The sequence below is a fragment of the Nelumbo nucifera genome, chromosome 2 (genome assembly GCF_055504915.1).
Source record: "Nelumbo nucifera cultivar China Antique chromosome 2, China Antique-T2T, whole genome shotgun sequence".
NCBI lineage: Eukaryota > Viridiplantae > Streptophyta > Magnoliopsida > Proteales > Nelumbonaceae > Nelumbo > Nelumbo nucifera.
In genome coordinates, this window is record NC_142650.1 from 40,559,482 (window position 1) to 40,577,377 (window position 17,896).

The window sequence follows — 17,896 nt, forward strand, 5'->3', positions numbered from 1 at the left end:
AAATTTTACCGCCACCGCGATCCTATTCCTAATGGTCGGATCTGAAGAGGAAAAATGTTGCCACTATAGTACGCATCTAGCGGCATTGAAGACGGATGTTGCTATATCCGTTGATTCCTCACTTTCTGATTGGCCATAAGAAGCAGAAATTCTAGAAACTTACATGGAAGAACTGGTCCTCTGTGTTCTCGAGTGCAGTTTTAGCTACATTAAAGCTCTTCATTTTTGCAATCGCTACCTTTGTCTTCTCCAACTTCAAGAGCTCTAAACTGAACCCTGACGTGGAATCTCTTTCCAACAGCTCCTTGGGCTCTTTCCGTCGCTCATTTTTTTTGCAACCTTTGCTCCTGCAAGCCCTACTCGCCGTCACCATCAGCCACCTACCACCATACCCGAGTGTGGTGAATCTGATGCCTCCGCAGTTGGTTCAGTTGGTCCTATCGCTTCTCCATCTTCGCCTACATTTAACCTTGTAAAGTGTGTGACCGAGCAAAAATCAAGCCAGGATGCTGTTGTAGGTCTCGGAGGGATGAGCTGGGACGGGGATCAGAGTTTGAGCTCGAAAGCGAAAGGGTGAAACCTTGGGAGGGAGAGAGGATTCACGAAATAGGAGTGGATGATCTAGAACTCACGCTTGGGAGTGAAAAAACTCGGAAACTTAGTGGGGGATACTGTCTCGGAGGGATGAGCTGGGATGGGGATCAGAGTTTGAGCTCGAAAGCGAAAGGGTGAAACCTTGGGAGGGAGAGAGGATTCACGAAATAGGAGTGGATGATCTAGAACTCACGCCTGGGAGTGGAAAAACTCGGAAACTTAGTGGGGGATACTGAAGATGTTAAAAACGAAAAGAAGAGCTTGTTCCATTGGTAGCCATTTCACCACCCAATGTAATTGGATGTTGGTTTTGTTCGGCTAGGTGTTGGCAAGCACCAGAACCCTTGTGTTCGGCCATTGGTAGCCATTTCACTCAATATGTTCTGGGATAAATGACAGTGCCAGCGCTAGAACCCAGATTCAAGACCCATTGGAGGATAATCATCAACAGTCCTGGTTACCGAACAGATGGAATCCATCTCCATGTTTCAGGGAACTACTGACGGCTTTCTAAATGGCAAGGAAAAAGGGGAGTGAGGTGGGATGCTAGAGCTACATTTTTCTTCTTTTCTTTGAAAGCTTAAATGTAGAAATGGACTATATTTTTACTTAAAAAAGTTATAGAGTTGCTAGACTGAAATTGATTTCGGCGAGTTTCCTCAACCTATCTCCAATTATTCGTAACCTGTCAGCTTCGTTGTTCGATAATGGCGGTCATCTTGATTCCAGAGGGCTTGCCTGCTTGTTCTTGCTCAACGGGGTAGAGAGCGAAAAGGCTGACTGAGATTTCCATTGCTAAAGCCTAAAGCTACCAGACGATGGTGTTGATGTCAAAGAAGTGACGGAATAGGGGAAGGGAAGAAACAATAATCAAGTAGGAGTAGAATTAGTCAATTAATTAATTTTAGGGAGACCTGATCTGCTCTCACTTAGGGAGCCTGACACGTGCCTCAGACGCACATCCTACCATCCATTAGAACATCTCCCGTATTTATAAATTATTTTTCACGGGAGATGCTCCGAATGTGCGGAGACTGAATCTGCTTCTCACACCTGGCGCCTCACACATACATCCTATTATACATTGGGAACATCTCCCATACTTATTTATTATTATTCACGGGAGATGTTTCCAATACACAGTGGATGTACATGTGAGGCGCTCATTTGTGAGGAATAAAATCCGTCACCGCATGTGAGTCGCCCAAGTGTCGGAAGCAGATCCCGTTCCTTATAGGAAATGTTCCAATAATCCTAAGATTCGGAATCTTCTACTTATAAGTACTCACATTCAAATTACCACCACCATCTATTGTGAACATCTCCCCATGAATGATAAGGAGATATTCCCAATGCGCAGTTGTCATATTTCGTGGACAGAATCAGCATCTAATGCCTGGGCGGTGTAGCTACCGTGGTCTATTGCGTGTTAGGAGCGTCTAATTAGAAGTAGATCTGAACTCATTAAGGACGACCGGACGATTGTAAATTGGCGCCCCACATTCGCATGTCAGCATGCATTGGAAACATCTCTCCTATTTGTCATTAGCGATGCTTCCAATGCACCGTTGGATTGTATTGTGGGGCGGGTTTGAGGAGCTTTGTAGGGTGCCCATGCAATTTGTTAGGGAACGGGATCTGCTCCTGACACTTGGGCGCCTCACATGCACATCCACCGTGCATTGGGAACATCTCCCGTACTTATAAGTTATTTGGTTTTCACGGGAGATGTTCCCAATGCATGGTAGGATGTTCGTGTAAGGCGCCCTATGTGAAGAACAATGCATTGGGAACATGGTCGGATGTTCGTGGTAGGATGGTCGTTGTGAGGCACCCACGGTTCAGTTCAATTCGTAGGAAGACCAGATTTGTTCTTCACATAGGGCGCCTCACAACGACCTCATAGGCACATCCGACCATGCATTGGGAACATCTTCTATGAGGTCATTGTGAGGCGCCCAGTGTGAGGAGTAGATCCCAATTCGTTCGTAGGCCTATTTTTGAAACCGAATCGGTATTATCGGTTTTGGAAAACCGGTAATTAAAACTGAACTGAAGTTGATCAGTTAACTAGTTCACTAGTTTGGTTCGTCAATTTTTCTGTTTTTTATATTTATAATATATTATAAAAAATATATAAATATATAATAAAAACTATAAATATATGTATACCGGTCAGTTCGGTTAACCACCAGTTTTCTATATTGGTTAACCAAAACCAAACCAGTACCTTCAATTTTTTAAAAATATTGAACCAAAACCAAACCAAATAGTTCAGTTAACCAGACTTTTAGTTCCATTTCAATCGGTTTTTTGGTTTTTTCTTACTCACCTCTAGTTAGAAACTACCCCATTGTCTTCATTTAGAAAATTTTAAAGACAAACGCACTCTTTAACGGAGAAAAAAAAAAACTAACTCATGGGTGGTTGTTAGGAATCGGGATTTGCTCCTCACGGACTTACGCCGACCTCAGGTCCAAATGGGGTTATGAGATCGGTGTGAGGTGCACCCTGTGAAACATAATCTCACACCGCACATCTCATACATGGCAGGTCTCACTTTTATGGTGGGTCCCAATCTCATAATAAGACGTGTGGTATTAGATCAAGTTGGTAAAGGGTTGAAACATTTTATTAGCATAAGATCTCAACTCCAAATAGCCACATTGATTAGCCTTTCAAGGTACACGAAAAATACTCCTATTACATCACGTGATATATTAAGAATTTTTTAAATATCCAAATTGCCCTTCATTATATATTTCTGTTAGATCATCATTAGTGATCGTTAATAGAAATTATTCATGTAAGCGTTTAAGTATTTTATTCGGCCAAACTATTCTTTGAATGATTAGTCAACCTTATTAAATATTTTATGATAGAATTACCCCTAACTATTTAATAAGATTTTTTGGTCATTTAAGGGTAGTTTGGTTAAGTAAATTAATCAAATGCCTATGTGGACTTCTATAAATAATCAAATGCCTATGTGAATCGACAAAAGGTGAGCTTTAGGAAAAAAAAAAACTCATTAATAGGGGCTCTCTATAAGTTTTAAACAATCATGATGAGTTTAAGAGAAATGGATAAAAGTCATAGTGAATTTTAGAGGTGTATTAGAATCGGTCAACTTTTCTTGGTTACGAAGTCTGAATGTAAAGAATGTTGTTCTGAAATCTAAATGTTGAATTGCAAAAATAACAATTGACCATTTTAACCCTGCATATGAGAAAGTATGTTTAATTATTTAAAAAATTAGTCAGCGATTAATTATACGAACATAAAATAGTTTGTAAATAGTAAAATTAATAATATATAAGATAAACAATTACATGATTATTAATTATTGTAAATTAATAATTAAATAATTAATTTAATAAGCATATAACTAATCATTATTATTTATTTTAATAATTAAATAAAATAATTAATATTAATTAATATTAGTTATAGAAAAAATCAAAGATCTCAATGAATCTCAAAAAGCCTCATTGATCCCAAGAATTCATTGTGTTACCTAAGATAGTTTTGTTTGTATAGCTATATAAGCCTATTCAGAGGCATTGCATTTACCTATACTTATATTATTCATATCTTATTTGGCCAAACCTGAAACAAAATCTTGTATGTGCACTTCATTGTTATTGCCTTTCTTGATTTCAATTATTGATATTCTTTCTTTATACTGAAAAGGCATTGATTGGAAGGAAAACTTGTAGAACTCAATTCACCCCCTCTTGGATTTATTTACCTGGGCAACAAGATCTCCTCTATATGAGTCTTTTATAACTTATGATGGACTGCCAAGAATCTTTTCCTAATCTAATAATGTTTCTTAACATAATTAAGAAATATATGGAGAGAATCTTGATCTCTTAATTCAGCCCAAATACTAGAACCATTATGGTTAAGAGTCATAGTCAAATTTTATTATAACTTTGACTTTCTTGTAATAATTTGACTAGGCTTTCTTAAAAAGATGACTCCTGACCAAATTAAAACATCTATTGTTCTTGGAAATCTTCCTAATAAGGGATGCACTAGCTTATATGGCATGGGAACTAGGGGTGTAAATGGTATTCAAAAATTCGAACGAATTCGATATTCGACGTAATCGAATCGAATTCGGATAATTCGAATATCTAATTGGTCAAATTCAAATATCCTATTTATACCGAATAGTTAATCATATTCGAATTCAAATATAACCTGATTTGATTCGATAAATATTTGAATTCGATTGATTATTTAATTCTTATAAAAAATATATATATATATATTATTTTATATAATATATATATAATAATTAAATTATATAAATAATTTATATATTTATATACATTATATCAATAAAATATTTATTAATTATCAAAAATAATTAATTAATCTAATTGAATCGAATATTTGACTATTTAATCAGATTTAAATTCGGATATTAATTTTCAATATCCATCAAATATCAAATCGAATTCGGATATTGGATTTTTTGTCGGATTCGAATTCAGATATTGTTTGATCCGATTACACCCCTAATGGGAACCACTACTAAATATGTTAACCAACTTTAATCTCCATAAGCCCAATACTTAGCCTAGTGGGGCCAACTACTTAAAGCCATTCACCAATGTGGCTAATTTACCCTTATCAATTAGGGTCTTTAATGAATCGGTCCAATAAGTGTCTAAACACTTGATGACTTTGAGCCTTGCCATCCTAAATGTCTTAGTCCAATTGGTCCAACCCATTATGTGATTATCTAGTTAAATTAGCCCATATTATCACTTGAAATTAATCTCTTTGTCAGCAACACTTGAGGGCCGAGCTTGGGCTCAAGACCTAGGCCTGATGGTCGGACTGGGCTTGGGTTCAGGCCTAAGTGTATTATGTTGATACATATGCAAAGCCCGCCCCGCCCCATGAACAGGTCTATATATGGGGAATAGGAGGACTTTTTTCCTCTTAATCTTTATGACACAATGCCTAGCCTCCACATCCAATAGATCCTAATAAATGAATCATGTAATCTTACTATCAACAAATTTAGACATCCATCATGGGAAGTTGTATAGAGCATATTTTATCTCAACATCGTAGTAGATTCTATTACACTGATCACTAGGTGACATACCATTTTTTATTGACCTAACATACCTAGATATTTGACCCTTAAAAGGATTTCACTGGTTGGCATATCAAAGGCAACCAAATCTAATACTCAACATGATACCAATATCAAGTTTAGGGGTTTATTCCAACTATCATAAAGTCCAGAAACTCATTGGGTTTGGTCTAGTTCAATGTTTCTTGCAAATACACACCTTCACACTTTAGGTTACAACCCAAGCAGTTTTTCTTTTTCAAAAAACATAAGAAAATATCCTTACTACCCATAATAGTTTGTACAGGATGGCGATATACTACTAGCATATTGGGCAACTATACTATATTTACAAGCATTATATGCTAGTTAATGAGATAGTAGATTATTGTTTCTATTTATATGCTTTATACATATGTTACCAAAAGAGGACAAAAGATCCATCGCATAATCCTTTAGATGAGTCACGTGCCATACTTCACTATCCTCCTTGCTCACTAAGCTATTAACAACCAAAAGAGAGTGTGAAAGAAATAGGGTTGTTGATACGTTCTTCCACTCTAGAGCTTTTGAGAGTCCATGGATTATAGTTAGGGGTGCTCAACCGAACCGTGGGGTAATTTTCTAAACCAAATATAACTGTTTGGTTTTTTAATTTAACCAAACCGAAACTGAACCGATGCAATCGGTTAACCGCGATTCAATTTTTCATTTTTTTGTTGCCCTCAATATTTAAAAAAAAGGGGAAAACCTTCCCTGCCGATGGTCTGGAGAGAGTGAATATGAACAGAACTGAGACTGAGAGTGAGCAGCAGCATCGCCGTCGGCGGCGGAAACGAAGTTGGAAACACTGGCGTCGTCTCCCACGACGGCAAACAACAATCACAGAGGGAGAAGCAGAGGAGACCGAGACACCCATGAGTAATAATGCCAAGCCCCTGCTTCATAAACAGGTGAATATACCAGCGGGCTTGCGAGTGGTTCGTAAGCACCTAGGAAAAATCCGGTCAGCATCTTCGGCAGTCGCCGTCATAAAGCTAGTGGCATTTCAATCAAGGAGACGTGGTGATTCACTGTTACAACAGCAGATGGGATCCAAAGCGCTATTCTTCATTGCAAGAGATCGTTCCATGCTTCTAAAGGTAGCATTATTCTTCATTGCAAGAGATCGTTCAATGCTTCTAACTAAGATCTGGTCTACATTGTAAAAGAGACAAAAGAAAATAAATGCTTGAAAATTTTCGAAGAGACAAAAAAGAAGAAAAGCTTTAAAATTTTTGATTTTCGAGACTGAGAGATTTGCAGTCTCCAGTCTGGCACTCCGGCAGAGGCAGACTGCCGAAGTTGTTTATTTGATTTTCAAAAATAAATAAAAATATAATATTATATATATAGTCAGTTCGGTTAACCTCTGGTTTTTTAAATGGTTAACCAAAACCGAACCGAAACTATCAGTTTTTTTAAGAATATTGAACCGAAACCGAATTTGATTTTCAAAAATAAATAAAAATATAATATATAATATTATATAAATATATTACTGTATATATATATATCGGTCGGTTCGGTTAATCGCTGGTTTTTTTAAATGGTTAACCAGAACCGAACATAAACTATTAGTTTTTTAAGAATATCAAACCGAAATCGAACCAACCAATTTGGTTCACTGATTTTTAGGTTCAATTTCGGTCGATTTTTTCAGTCGGTCCGATTCTTCGTTTTTTTTTTTTTTTGCTCACCCCTAATTATAGCCCGCCATTTTGCTTGGTAACTTGATGAAGCCTTGATCCTTCTACTTTTTGTCCATAGAATAGATCACTCAGAGGATGAAATTATAACACCTGTACCTGTTTTTCCTGATGCTGGGTCAAAGGATCCACCCACATGTATATATAATTGTTGTTCTGACTTTTGAACATTCATTTACCTCAATTATGTGTTCTATATCATCATTCCTCAGTGTATATAAAAATGAATTACTTTTCACAACTAACTGATCTAGGCTTAGGATCTTTTGGTTATAGACTCTTGCATTTCGCATGTCCCATATTAATATTAAATAGTATCAAGATTTGATATTTAGTGGGCTTTAAGTTCAAAGTTCAATGTCCCCAATTTATTCCAAACCCAAGAAGACACAAATTGACTTAGATGCAAGGCATGTACTATCTTTGGATTTATTCCAATTTGAGACAATATCCATAATGCTTTTGCATAGTGACATTGAAAAAATAAATGTCTCCAATTTTCTTGTGACTAGTTTCATAGGGGACATACTTTGTCTGACTCTTGTAAGTGGTGTAATTTATCCCTTGTTTTAATCCTCTCCCACCAAGCCTTCCACATGAGGATTTGAAATCTAAATGGGACATTTGCTTTCCATATTAGGCTCCAGGATTCCTTGGGTTGAGTTTGGAAAGAGTACTGAGCAAATACATACAAAATAATGCAAAATATAAGGTTTTGCACTCGGAATATTTGCATTTGTACTCCTTACAAACTAAGCCTTCGGACCAAATGAAGATGGACACTTTTGTAACAATACTTTGTAACAAGATTGGGCACTATAAGAAGAGTTCTTAGATTGATTCTAGCCTTCCACAATAGTGTATTTGGTTTATAGGAGACAAGCGAGGGATCTGAAGGATAAGGTGAATAGTTTCAGCTTCAAAATATTGATGGAGAAGTGAAATATTCCATGATCTATCATCCTTAAGAAAGATTTTCACTTTTTCATTCCCCACCAACACTATTATTTATGATTTTAGATTTTAGTTTTGGGCGACCATTTGACAAAGATGGGATCCAAGGGTCTTGTATGTTTATTAGAGCCCCATTTCGCATATGCCAAAACAAGTTTCCCTTGAATTGATTCAACAAATCAATTGCAGATTTCCACCATTTTGAGTCATTTGTCTTCTTGTTTAGCATAAATATTGACTTATTCTTAATGTACTTTCTTCGAATAGCCTCCACCCATAGGCCTGATTGTTTAGTTAATAATCTCCATACATGTTTAAAAAATAATGCCTTATTGAATTCCTCAATCCTTCTAAAACCCAAACCTCCCTCTCTTTTTGTTTTACAAAATTTTTTCCCATGAAATAGTATGTAAACTTCTTTATTTTTTTTTCCGGGGAACACTCTCACCAAAAATTTCTTTCTTTGGAACTTTTCCATCTCTGTCATTGTTTTTTTTTTGGATGATCCTTGTAGACATTAAATATACAGGAATTGTCTGTAGAACAAATTTGACCAGTGTTGTTCTCCCAGCTTGTGACAACAGTTTTGATTTCCATGCTGCTAATCTGTTGTTCTTTTTTTCTATGGTCTCTTGATGGTTGTTATTGGACCTACCCCGAAAGCATAACCTTGTACCCAAGTATTTTTCTTGATTGGGCATTTGTCTCATTTGTAGGATATTGAGAATGATTTTTCTTTTCCTTCTATAAATCCCTTTACTAAAATGTACACTTGATTTAGCATAGTTAATTCTTTCTCTTGACCATTTTGTAAATACAACCAATACTTCCTTTATCTTTCTTAGTTGGGCAGGTTCAGCCTTGCACTAGATAACACAATCATCAGCAAATAATAGGTGGGATCTGACCATTAAGTTTAACTTTATTCAAAAAGGCATGATAAAGCTTGCATTTCAATTATGAATAGGTACAAGGATAAGCGATCCCTTGTCTTATTCCCTATTCTAATGGAAAAAATTCCTTCATAACCTCATTTATCTTTATTGAAAATCTTGGGGATTTTATGCAATATTTAACCATCTTACACCGATTTTCTTCAAACCCCATATCTTTCATCATCTCCAAAATGAAATCCCTTCTGATCCTATCATATGCACTTGACATATCAATCTTTATAAAAACCCAACATTCCATTTTTTTTTTTTGTTTTTTCATTTTTTCTACAATTTCCTGAGCCATAACTATGTTGTTCGTACCTTGCCTACCTTTCACAAAAGTTGCTTAATTAGATTCAATTATTTTCACAAGGATATTTTGCATTCTAAGTACCAAGGTTTTTGCTATGATTTTGCATGTTACATTGCAAACACTTATTGGTCTATACTAACTAATTTTTTTAGGGTGTCTTACTTTTGGAATGTAGACAAGGTTGGTTGAGTTTATTTTAGGAGGGAATTCTATTGTTTCAAAAAAATCCTGAACTATTTTACACACGTCCTATTTAATGGTGGGCCAGAACGTTGATAGAAGAAGGGTGTAAACCCATCCGGACTTAAAGTTGAGTGTGTCTTTAATGACTTTACAATTTGGTATATCCCTCTTATGATGGAGAGATGAGTAACTAGGTCACTTCCTCTTGAGAGATTTTTTTTTATTTATTAACCCCTGTAGGTCTAGATCCAAATCCCATTAGGAGTTACTGGCATGACAAGCATGGTTTTTAAATGCTTCATCTATCTCTTCTAAATTCTTTGCTTCCCCACTTTCCTTTTTTAAAAATTGAAGAGAATTTCTTCTTCTATTGTAATATGTAACTTGGTGGAAATATTTGGTGTTCTTGTAACCCTCCCTTAGCCACATTTCTCTTCACTTCAGTCTCCACAACTGCTCTTCTCTGAGTAGCCACTTGTCATACTCCTTCATAAGGCTTCCTCTTGTGTTCTTCATCACACATTGGTTTTCTCCTTCTAAGTTGTTTAACTCTCCCTCTATCTGCTTCAGTTTTTCCTCAGTTTTCCCAAAATTTTCTCTATTCCATTGTTTTAGAGCCAATTTACATGATTTTTTAGTTTATTTGGCAGGTTAGTCCAAGATGTGTTCCATCGTTGTTCAACTATCTCCTTACATTCATCCTCATTTGCCCACATGGGAAGAACGTGAAAATGTTTTGGACCAGATAGCACTTGAGGATTAGTTTCCAGAGAGAGTACATGATCAGAAATATGGATTGAGTGGTAGATATTCTTGCCTTTGAAAAGAGGTTGTACCACTAGGGAATTTCCAAACCTGTCCAATTTTTCTTTTACTGGTTTATTCCCCTTCTGACCATTTGTATTTCAAGTAGGGTGTAATGGTTAATTAGGGCCTATAAAGAACTAGAGTATCTATTTGTATTGATATTTGAACCGTAATAATCATTACTTTCCAACTACATCATTTAGGTCTCCTATCATCATCCAATTTTGTTTCCCATTGAGATTTTCTGCAAAAGTTTCCCTGAATATTGACCTAGATTGTTAATATGATGCCCATAAACCAGACATAACCACTAGTCCGGGTCCAAAGGCCCATTTTTAACATTTAGTATAATTATTCTCTCAGATGAATAGATTTTTCTATAAACATGTCTTTTTTCCATCCAACAAAAAGTCCCTCAAACAACCCTTTGGCTAGCACACCCCACCAATAGGGCCTAGCTTACTTGTTTTATCAGCATCCAGTTTGGTTTCAACAAAGAATACTAGGTCAGGATTTTGGATTATAATTTGTTTTTTGAGGTATCTATAAGTTTGGGGGTTGTTACAACCTCTGATATTCCAACTAAAGAATTTATTTTCATGTTGAAAGAACAAACAAAAGACCTACAATGATTAATCAAAAAGCAAGTATTTTTGAGGAACTAGCAAATGATCATTAGGGTAAATAAAGGAGAGATGATTTGTTTATTAACCTGGATATCGAGACTTAACAAGTTCAGAAATTTGCTTTGGATCCAAACTGTCAAGCCCTTCGGTCCCATTGTTGTTCAAGATTTCTTCTTTCATATCCGATGAGCTTCCCTGACATTCAAGGAAATCCTTCGCTATCTTCATCAGGATAACCCACCAATTTAGGTCTTCCACGCCCATCACATCTTCTTCTACAACATCTATCCCTTTTTTGCTTATCTTCTACAACATCTACAACATCTATCCCATCTGTTGACCCTATGTGCTTTGATGATAACAAATCCATTAAGAGTACTAATGCTTTGTGGGGTAGTTGTCTTAATTGAGCTAAACATGATTAACAAATGCTAAATGAAGCAAAGCCAATATGGAAGCATTGGGTAGTTGTCAGTTTTTGTTGTAAACCATAAGCTCAAGATGCACACATTAAGCTCAGTATTAACCAACATCCATAAACCTAAATACTAGAGACTAATGGTTAGAATAGGTTTGGTTCTTAGGTGTTCTTGAACTTAAAAGTTTGGTTAATCTCATTTTGAAATCCTAAGAAATATTTTTTTTTGGACCATTGAAATGAATCTATGCAAGCTTTTAAGGTTTTGAACAGTGAGGAATTGAATTCCCAAACTAATGAATTGACTACCTTTGACAACTAAGGCATGTATTAAGTTGACGCTATTCATGAGTCAATTGTTCATTTTGATGAGTTAACCGCCTTTAACAACTAAGGCAAAAAGTGAGATGTCACTATTCATGAGTCAACAACCTAAAATGATGAGTCAACTACCCTTTACAACTAAGAGTTGGAATCAAATCATTAGTCATCTAATTGAGTGGGGTTAGTTGACTAATAGAGAAAAATTATTCCTACTTGTGACTAGTAGTCAACTAGAAAAATTTATTAGTAATAGTCAACTAGAAAAATTTATTAGTAAATTACCAACACTAAAGATTTGATTGTTTGAAGGCTAAACAACTAGTTACATCCTTTTGGTATGCCTTTTATAAGTTGGGTCCAAGTTCTGAGCATTACCAAGAATGGCTTAGAGCCAACCCAACAACTTTCTAACGACCATAAGGTTTCAACATCTATAAAATGATATTTGAGGGATGAAGAGAGTGAACAAGATTTTTAGCAGTTAAAGTAGTACTTGTGCTTTTCATCATTGTTGATCAAGATTTTTAGCAGTTAAATTAGTACTTGTGCTCTTCCTTTGAGATAGTACTTTCCTAGAAGACTAAGCCAAAACTAGAAAAATTAAACTCGACTTCAATCAGTGTAAGGCCTGTTCGAACACCATTCGAATAGCCTTTACATCCTTGCATTGGGAATACCTCTATACCTATGTACTTTATTTCATGGGGAGATATTCCCAATGCATCGAATGGGCCTTGCATTGACTGAAGCCGATCTTAGAAAAATTACACATAAACCAACCTAGTATTACTTCATTTCGGGGAACCTGTACTGAAGATCTTACACTCTCCCTTATTGAAGTACCTCAATCCCGGTGAAGCAAACTATGTACTTCAATAAGTACACAAGGGGATCTATGATGACCACCTCAGAAGCTGGGTACTTGCCAACAAATCTCTTCAACAGGGGTACTTTTGGATAACAATAAAGCAAGACATTGCATGACTTGTATAGAAGTGTGACCATTGTTAGAGCATTCTAACGTACCTCATCATCACGTGCTCCCCCTAACACTAATCAGCAAACTATGGCCCATTTCCCAATGGAAAATGGATATCCTTGGTGCATTTCCTCTTGTAGTGAGACAGAAGAAGCTCCTCCTTATCATCGTCGGTTACTTCACAAAGTGGGTTGAAGTTGAGCCCTTGGCGTAGATCACAACTAAAAGTTCCTAAGGGTTCCTCTAGAAATCTATCATTTTCCACTTTGGCATACCTCAAGTTTTGATCATAGACAATGGTATCCAATTCAAGGACAAGAAGTTCTAGGAGTACTACCAAGAGTTTGACATAGAGCAACAATTTATTATTATCTACAATCCTTAAAGCAACGACTAGACCAAGGTCACGAACCATACTCCCTTGCACAAACTGAATGTGCCCCTAAATTGAGACAACAGAAGATGAGTTGAAGAGACACCAAGTGTTCTTTGGGCATACCACACCATGACAAGATGACTACCGATGAAACTCCCTTCAACCTTACCTTTGGTACTAAATTAGTGATCATAGTAAAAGTTGGTTCACCTACACTTCAGACCGAGCACTATGATAGCAAGTAACAATGAAGGACTTTGGGCTAACCTCGACTTCCGAATGGAAACTTGAGATTGAGCTCAAATCAAGATGACTGCTTATTAATAGTCTAGTTAGGTATTACAAGCAGGTAGTTCAAGATAGGAGATCTCATACTACGAAAAGTCATCATACCCGATCTTGGCATCAACGAGCTAGGACCAAATTAGGAGGGTCCCTATAGATTCCCCAAGGTGCTAAATCAGAGCTCTTACCATCTAGAAGACCTCAACAGGCATGTTGTACCCCATAATTCGAACTTGGCGAATATGAAAATGTACTACCAATGAATGGCTCCAAGCTTAACATTGGTTGAAGTTCTTGTACTTAAAATTATTTGTTAGCAATAAAATATACTTTTCTTTCCATTTAACACGTCTACGCCTCGATACATGGACATTACAGAGCACTAATGGCACTATGCACACCAAGCCCTAACCATGTATACATCAACCCTACCAAGCACTAATGGCACCAGGCATCGACCTTAAAAACCTAACCAGGGTTAAGCATGGTAGGAATAGCGTCCCAACCACTCATGGCAAGAGGATGACCAATCTAAACTACTAAGTGTGGCATCTAAACAACCTCATCTGGCTGAGGACCACAACTAGTCTATTGATGTCTCTGTACGGGCCCATAAAGGACCATGCCCTACCAAGCTCCCATACTAGACAACACCAAGAAATTATGAGCTCAAAAGTGTTATGGCCCTTGCACCTTGGATGCAATTCGAGCTTGTACAAAAATGAGAGATCTTGGCTATGTGAAGCCTAGTCACAAGAACATAGTCTAAAACCTTGGCCTAATGGGTCGAAAATCCTAGGTATTGCTAAGGACTTTGGCCCTTTGAAGCTGAGTTGAGCCACAATGTCATCAACAAACTTTAGCTTAATTGGTTGCCTAATAGCTTTGAATTGCCCAAACGAAAACAAGAGAGGGAAGAAAGAAAGATGAAGTAAATAGCCGAAGTGAACAATGTACAAAAAATCTTCATTATATTGATCCAAATGTTGTTTTAGGGCATGAGCTCAACATATTGATCTTTACACTTAAAAAAGGGAAAAACCAATTGATGCAAAATCGTCCAAAAATCCTTAAAGATCTTGCCATAGAAAGGCTCGGGGATTCACTACTCAGTTGGGGTCAACTATCTTGGTTTGCTTATTTTCCTTAGTCTAACTGGCTACCTTGGCTTACTACTTAGGCTCCTCGTAGTCAAATGCACCAAGCTTAACTATAGCCTCAACAATCTCAAGAAAGAACCTTAAGATCCTACTCTTACAATAATTGAAGCCAAACTGGTAGGAGTTTGTGTTGAAGTCATCCAATATGATCTTGAAGTCCTTGTGGTCTGAACTCAAGCATGGCCTTCTCTAGATGCTTCTTGAAAGAGGCAAGATTGCCTTTCAAGTCGTAGGCTCAACTCTTTATCTTTTGGTTCTCCTGCTCCTTGGCCTTGACAACATGTCTTCACCTCTTCAAGCTCAAACTTCAGAGACGCCTTGGAACTCTCCATTTTTTTTAATATATTTGCACGAACCGTGCATCCTGTTCACCTCTTGGGTGACTACACAAACGTTCTACAATATCAACACAATCTGTATAGGTCTGAGCTCTAAAAGTTTATCAAAGCATCAAGAGGATTACTCACCGCCATGACCGTGTGAATAGTCGACCTCCCAACACCCCACTTGTGTGGCTTGTGGTCTTGATTCTTATCTATGGGAGAAAGACCGTTTGAGCAATCTACTCAACCACTCCCTCCTTTAGAGTGTCCCAGTAACAGATGTTCCAATCTATGTGGTAGACATCGTCCTCGGCTTACTCAAAGTTAGGTGGTAGGTGGTAGCAATCTACTCAACCATTTCCGCCGACCTCTGTTCATTAGAATCAACGGCCACAAACTTGTCCTTGGATGTCTATTGCTTCTTTGAGGGCCTCATCACAGGGTCCACGGTCCGCCATGGAGGTGGGAGCAACATTGTGTCTGTTGTTGTTGCTACCTTCTTCTTCACTGTCGCTACCCTCTAGAAGTGCAACATTTGTTTCTCATTGGGATCCATATCAGTTCCTACACAACAACATCCGAGGTTAGTACTTGGATAAAAAACATTAAGAAACAAGTCTCAGTGGCTCAATGACCAACCAACCTAAGTTGGGCTCAATCCAACTCGAATTAGCTGGCTAAAGAGGTGTAATTCTTTATGTCCACCTAGATCTCGACTATCCTTGCCAATGCTTCACTATCCTCCTCAGACAAAGTTTGCAATTTAGGTGCCTTTACCTTGGTATTCAAGATGGTCAGCTCAGGCCTTAAAGGCCACTCATCCTTGCACTTCACAAAGAAAAACCCCTCCATCTAGTGATGGACTAAAGAGGGGTCCCAAAGAACACCTCCGTGTTCGGTTAAGTCGATAAGTAGTAATAGTCCTACTAATTCTTCTTGAGGTGAGGGAGTGTAGAAGAATGGAAAGGTCATCAAAATATTGTGGATGGTGCAAAAGGAAAGGGGCCCAAATAGGTACATAAAAGATTTTGGCATCAACTAGACATGCAAAATTTTGTGCCACCTCATCACGGACACCAACCTCAAATCCAAGGGGAATCTAAGTCCAACAACTAAACTCTCCTCATACACATAAATCTTTCCTGGCCGAGGTGACTAAGCCCTCTTTCCACTCCTCGAGCACCTAAGTTTAGATTTTGGAGGGATGCAATATACCTCCTTGATCTTCTACATGTCATCCTCTTGTAACATGCAAGGAGCGTTGCCAAAGTGATTTAAGGCCCTAGCTAGGACCTCGACCTTCTCGGCCAACACATTGACCTTGGCCTTCTTGGTCAACCCTTCAACCACAGCCAAAATGAAGTCCTTTTCCAACTCCTCTCAAACCTCGGACTTCACCTCAACTACATCACCCACAATCTCGACCTCCTTGGCGTCAGTCTCAAGGATCACCTCCTCGACCTTAGTCTCATTGATGTCGATCTCTGGTACCACTACCCTGGTCGCCTCTTGGTGAAATGACCCCAAACTTTGCTCACTATTCGAGCTCAAGCCACCAGGCCCTGAAGATGAGGACATAGACACTTCCTGAAGATGAGCTTTACAACAAACTAGAAAGCAACATATGAGGATGAGGACTGACCAAAATCCGATAGGCACTTTCATCCAAATGATAAAGGGAAATGGCTCTATCTGCCTCCTTATATAGAAACTTTCAATAGTCAAATTAGGATGATCAACAACCCAGATTGAACCCTGCACTCCATGCCAGAGCATGAGCTTGGGAGGATGAAATGTCGCAATCCAACTCCCCTTTATTTGAATTTTTTAAATTCATGTTTTACCACACAACCTGTTATCATTGGCTTGATTTGGACCAAACTATGGGTCAAACAGTTCAACCAAGATCAGATGAAATCACTAAGCTCTTTAGTTAAACACACAAAGAGCTCATCCCCCAAGCTCGTCAATCGAGCTCCTTAGCGGATCACTTAAGAAACTCATCCATTGAGTTACTTAGTCGAACACCATGTTCATCGATTTTAAAATTTGGGGCTTGTGATGAGGTTGTACCTCTCTCTAGTTGAACCACCACGTGGACATTAATGTGGACGGGGACCAAATCATGACCCCAGCCAGACCAATGACATGGAGCATCACCATTCATGGAGATGATGGTTACCATACATGCCATAAACCTCGAACATAGAGGGATACGTAGCGAACATTGTGCTCAACTTAGCCTCCCATGATGGAGAGCGTCAAAAACCAATGAATCGATTTGGTTGTAGGTTATATCCCTATAAACCGGATTGAAATTGAAATGAAGTAATAACCAATATTTAGGTTAAAATACGACGACATGGAACTTACGAGAAACCATACTTTTAACGGAAAAGTACGGACAGATCCAATGCAGATTTCTGAATTCCACGGCAGATCTATAAACATTCAAAATATCAAATACACCCACTCTATGCACCAATGTCTGCCCGTGAATTGACATTAATTCCGAGCTGACACCTATCCCAACTGTACTTTGGGCCTAAAAATTCCAACACTGGGCTGAACCGTCATTCTCCCTACTTTTATCATCTCTTACTTTTCTTTTCTTTTTTTTTATAATTAAGAATGTCAAATCTGTCACTAAGCCCTGCCTTATTAGTCCTAACATGTAACATCTCTCTCTTTCTCTCCCTCTCATCCCCCCTCCTCTAACGTCTCTTCCTACACTAACTGATGGTACAACTAACCAATTAGTTACCATCCTCTC

General features: G+C 37.8%; 1 protein-coding gene across 2 annotated transcripts in view; it reads right to left on the reverse strand.

Moving 5' to 3' along the window:
• The window catches only part of LOC104599201 (Radical SAM superfamily protein), a 32,892-nt gene extending 31,458 nt beyond the window's left edge, over positions 1 to 1,434 (reverse strand). The window contains exon 1 of one of the 2 annotated variants that reach the window (XM_010261641.3): positions 10 to 1,434. The gene's annotated coding sequence lies outside the window, so the exon portion shown is untranslated. The remainder of the gene's footprint in view (positions 1 to 9) is intronic. The other variant, XM_010261642.3, reaches the window with a different exon arrangement.
• Between the last annotated feature and the right edge of the window lie 16,462 nt (positions 1,435 to 17,896).